Here is a 6000-nt window from a genome sequence, read left to right as displayed (position 1 = left end):
TTCCCAATAGTGTAATTAGATTCAGTTTCTTTGATGCTTAGATATCTTTCAAAGCTAATTGTAGGCAATTAGGTTTTATTATATGGCTAAAGAGATACTATATTAATTTAATGTGTACTAAAATGTGTGAAACTAGAAGAGTGGAGATATTTTGGTGGAAAAATGGTATATGATTAGTTGTGTCATAACACATATTGATTAATCATTGAAAATAATTTACTATACATTGTTGATCAAACAATTGCTTCATGTAAGAAATGATGACTACTATGATGTTAATGAAAGTGGCATGTAGAGTTTCACTTTTTAACTTAATTATTTAAATTGACAACACATAACTTAGCAAAACTTAAAAAGTTTCTTCTTAATTTTTCTATAGAACGATGACTTAATTTGTAGATTTACACTACCGTACTTTCTAATTTTAAGAGCTCTGTTGTTTCACTCTGCGCTAACACACGGTGAGACGAAAATCCGGGTGTGCTCGAGATCTCTCCAACACATAGTTAATCCAAACATTTTTTAAAAACTTCTTTTAAAAAAAATCATAAGATAATAAGCCCTTTTAATAAAAAAGTCATTTTTTTCACTTAAATAAGCAATCCCAATTCCCCCACACACCCTAAATTTGTAAGTGTAACAAAAGAAGAAAAAAAAAGTAAAAGAAGGGAGTGGTCCAAATTCAATGGTCCCCAATAAACAGTTGAAGCGACTTTTGACCAAGCCCAAGTCTTTTCTGAATAATAACATAGATAAGATCTTAGCCCATGACTATGGAACATGTATAATGGATAATGAATTCATTCACAATCACCACCCTTTCTTTCTAAGTACATAAAAGGAAAGAAAACAACTTCAATTCAATCATTCTAGGTTTTATCAACTCCAACATCTTCCTTTTTCCCAACTTAGCAAGGACATACCTTAAACACATTTGTATGTGTGGAAACAAAATAAATCTTTTGGGTCGAGTTCTCACATACACATACACAACTAGTGATCTCTCTCCACACACCCACACACACACATATGAACGTGTATTAGACAATTGGTTTTAAGGAAAAAACTGTTAGGATTGCATTATACATGCGTATAGGCGTTCGATGGATATGATGTGAGTTAGAAAAATAATGGGGGTAGGCGGTTAAACAACAACGTTATTTATCGCATTTTTTTGAAAACTATATATATGGTTATTAAAGTTGTTTAATGAACATGTCGGTACATCCACTCATAGTTAAATACTAAATATTTTACAAGTTTTGCTTTTTTCTCATTCTTTTTAGATTTTACTGAGTATGCTTGTTTGATGTTTACTCTTTTTATCTTTATCTTGTCATTTCGAATGAATTCGATGCATTAATCTCACTTTGTGTATCTTAAATGAGTGGTTTAAACCTATTTTTACAAATTTTGGGAAAAATAAATTTTACTTTAACCTTTAGTGCCCCGCAAACATATATATTTTATTTGTTAATTCGTATTTTTTCTAAAAATGTTTTGACAACAATTCTTCGCCTCTTTGGTCTTCCTAAAGTATAATGTACGTTTAGCGATTCTTACAAAGATAATAGTTTGAACCGAAACGTAAAAGACAAATAAAATGATTAAAAATGCAAAAAATTAGCAAAAAGCTAGAATGGGAAATCTAGATTAAGACAAGTCAAAGAGAATATCAATTGAAGAGCACTTGTTATTAATAAAAAAGTCAATGATGCACATTATAAATCTCAATGATTTGCTGACTAAAACCCTATTAGTTATGAGATTAGTGTAGCAGATTAGGTCAATTACGGCATCAATCTAAAGTGCACACCACCTTATTCTTTTTCCCACCATACAATATCTTGAAAAAGTAAGGTGCTTTACAAGTTCATACCAAAAATATGAAAGTGATCGCGTAAAACATTAATACATATAGTACATGAAACCAAGGTTGTAAAAGTCGCTAGGCGGACTCAAGGCGGTCGATTAGGAAGTTAGGTTTAATCGGAGTACTAGGGGAGTACTCGGAAATGATAAATATAATGAAAATTAACTTTTGGATACTATATATATGTCAAATATCATAAGTTTGCTAATATTTATAAGAAAATAAGTGAATATCAATATAAATAAGATAAATGCATTTTTAAATACTAAATTATTCTAAATTTATTTAATCATTAGTTAAAAAGTGATATTCTTTTTTTTAATATTATATAAATATGAATTATGTTTTATTTTTTAAGTCAAAATCGGTCCAAGTTGACCAACTAGCGAGTACTCGGCCTTGTAAACCTACTTTTACAACATTGATAAAACATATAAATATGTACATGTTTTTGGAACACAATACCGGTTAGGTGTTGTGAAAATAGAAAGCATTAGTACATAAAAACACCGGTTAATACATTAATACATAGTACATGAAGTATAATAAGATATAGTAAGAAGATAATGAGAGTACTACAAAAACCATTGTGTGAATAACTTCAAATAAGAGGGAATTGCGTATATCCACTTATAAATTTGCAAATTTATTTTTTCTCAAATTACAAGTTTTTAATGCATATTGGACAAAAGTCACAAAACTCTTCAAGCATTATTTTGATAAGAGTAAACTACGGTTTTTGTCCCTATGTTTTATCCAAATATGCGGTTTTAGTCTAATGGTTTTAAATTTGTGATTTTCGTTCATGCGGTTTCATTTCACTTGCAATTAAACCCAAATTCACTAGCCCCATTAACTTTGGTTGTTAAACCCAATAGCGTGCCCCTCACGTAAGGGGCAGTTTTGTCCATTTTCTCCCCAAATAAACCACAGATCTAATTCACAAGCCCCCTCACGTGAAGGGCTGGGATGTATTTGGGAAAAAAATGACAAAATTGTCCCTCACGTGAAGGACGCGCTGATGTATTTAACGATCAGACTTAATGAGATTAGTGAATTCGGGTTTAGTTGCAAGTGAAATGAAATCGCAAGGACAAAAATCACAAATTCGAAACTATTAGACTAAAACTGCAGATTTGAACAAATCATAAAAACGAAAACCGCAGTTTACTCCTTCAATAAATATACAATTTTGTAAATTTAGAGGGTAATATATGTTGTTGCCCCTTTCAATAAAAAACAATATATTCAGTTGAAAAGAATAAAGCAATTGTTAGTATATCATAGACCTTTAAAGTGACGATATCAAAGGTGGCTTTTAGTCAAGGATGCAAGACTAAGTTTTATATATCATAAATGCGTACATATGAAAAAAAAATCTATTATTATAGTGACATTATCAGACGACTAGAAAGGTCTAAGTCACTAGATGGTACTATATATTGACTAGAAAATTATAATCAATAAAAGTGTTGATACTATTATTATATCAATGTAAAACCTTTGAAAAACTTGATGATTAATTTCGTTAACTAAACGTTTTCATCAACCAGTCAAACAACTAACATGAGAGAGATAAATTACTATTTCAGTACATATAGATGGTGTCAGATTTAATCATGAAATCTCCACATAAACACCTTCGGATTACAATAATCCATTGTAGATGGCCAGACGTTTAGTAGCCGCACACTACATTAAACACATATGTTTATCACTTCCCCAACCCATCAATTTACCTTAGAATTGCATGTTCAAACATAGTTACATATATACATGAATATACATAGGATTCTATATCGTGTTTGATGAATGATGATACATGTATAATTTTATAATCCCGCACACATCAAGAACCATATAAATATTACCCGGTAGGTAGTGTTACAGTCTATTTTCAAGTCGAATCTAAAACATTGTTAAAGTTCCTACCTATTTTTAAGTCGGACCTGGAACATCACATGTATACTTAGCATTATTAACAAATATTTACCATATATCATAGGTGAATAAATTGTTACATAAAATTATTTATAATGTCATTGAGTTTAATGATGGTTTACCTGCCGACATTAAGCACTGCCGGTGGTTGAACAACGTTCTAGTTGTTAATAATAATAACCGTTAACTTAATTAATGGTGGTGGGATTTTTTTAGTTACTCCATATTATTATTACATATTTGACCAACTAATTAAATTAGATTAAACAAATGATTAAAAATTTATATTTAAGATTGATGGCCCCTATTTGATTGGATTGATTAAACCTAACAATAGAAAGTGAACATGTATGAATAATAATTCACAAGAAAGATTTTCTAGTATAATCGATTTGTCTAAAACCGACGGTTTACAAATGGTGGCCGGTGATGGTATGTATACTCTCGTTGGTTCACAAATAAACACACGGCTTCAATCAATTTCTAACTAATTACAACATTTACACTAACTATTTGCTAATAATTACATTTTGCACCCTAACTTTACTGACTGGACACTAACTAAATTTACTAATCATTTACAAAAGCTTTGACGAACTAAATAACGTGATCACAATTCATTCCAACACAAATCTGTTTTAATAAACTAAAAACTGAGACAAATATTAAGTAAGTTACGACGGATTTTTGTAATGGTTTATATATGCAATATATAAAACAGATTTTCGTGGCTAGGACAAAAATGATGAATTAGAAGGAAAAAACAAGGAAGGAGCTAGAAAGTTTTATTAGTGACGAAAGTAAACTCGTGATGACCTTAAAGCTTGATATTACGTTCACTAAAAACATATTGTCTTATGATGAAAACACAACTTTCCTAATCCACTTCCAGCTTGAAATTAAATTAATTTAATGTTAAAATGTTGTATGTGACGATACAAATGACGTATTAAAAGTTTAAAACCATGTCTTTTAGTTTAAGAAAACAAATATTAAGAATAATAACACAGATCTTAAAGTTAATGACAATAATATGACTTTATGGCTAGCACTTATCAGACCAACAACTGGTCACAGTTTCATGTTAAAGTAAGGTCTTTGTTTTAATAAGTTTGGAATCTCAATATGCTTCAAAACACATTTAAAATCTTATATTTTAACAAAAAATAAAAAATTAAAAAAATTAAAAAAATTCTTGTTTTATATCGATCGAAACCAAAAAAAATACAAGTATCGGTTCCGATAATATTGATACTGGTACCGATGTTGTTTAGCTGTGTTAGTTCCGTTCAACATGGTGCCAATATACGATACAGAAAAACGCCTTATTTTTAATAAAGTTTTTACTGGAGTGCGTAGAAGAAAAATTAACCGCAGCCTTGTATATAGCTTATTTTATAAAGTTCATGAACGAATGTCATGAGTGAAATCATATTAACGGAAATTCATATAGGTTGAAGTAGTATATTATATGTAGTATAAGAGGTGAAACTGAAAATAAAAAAAAATATGTTAAAATAGAAAACAAACCTATACATATGTACAAAATATATGAGTTGCAATTGTCCATAAATTGCTTGTTGTTATATATATAATAGTGTTCTTCTCGGCGCGGGTCGATAAAACCCGAGCGACGGTAAAACCCAGACATTAATGCGATAAGTCGACACGAGTTCGGCCGGTTTCGGTAAAACAATGGTGTGACGTCGGTCGGTAAAACACGGTCATTGGTAAAACCCCGACCGTTATTGATCTCGGATGTTGAAGCGATGTCTATACGAATTTGGTCGGTTTTCGTCATGTTTATAACGGTATCGGAACTACAAAAACAACATCAACATTCAGTCGGCTTTCGCTACGATACTAGAACTAAAACAAAACGCGGTGTGTCTAGGCGAATTCAATCGGGTTCCGTCAATGAAAGCTTTGTGGCACCAAACTTGTATAATAATATTATAATATAATAATAATGACCATATAACGCCTGCTTAAAAATGTTAATACGTTTTTGTTTAATCAAGTGGGCCATCATGTTAATTAACCAAATGGGCTTCAATAATGATAGTGGGCTCATTTAACAAACGTGAACTTGGGCTGGACAATGAGAGAGCACTTAGGTTTAAACTTTTTAATTTGTTTTTTAGTTTTAGCCATGAACTTAATTGATTTTGTTTATGTTTTTATAA

This window comes from Bidens hawaiensis, unplaced genomic scaffold (genome assembly GCF_021521415.1).
Source record: "Bidens hawaiensis isolate Kalapana, Puna unplaced genomic scaffold, B.hawaiensis_p1.1 tig00015244_1, whole genome shotgun sequence".
In the NCBI taxonomy this organism is placed as follows: domain Eukaryota; kingdom Viridiplantae; phylum Streptophyta; class Magnoliopsida; order Asterales; family Asteraceae; genus Bidens; species Bidens hawaiensis.
The sequence above is the reverse complement of the archived record's forward strand: the minus strand, read 5'-3'. Positions refer to the sequence as shown.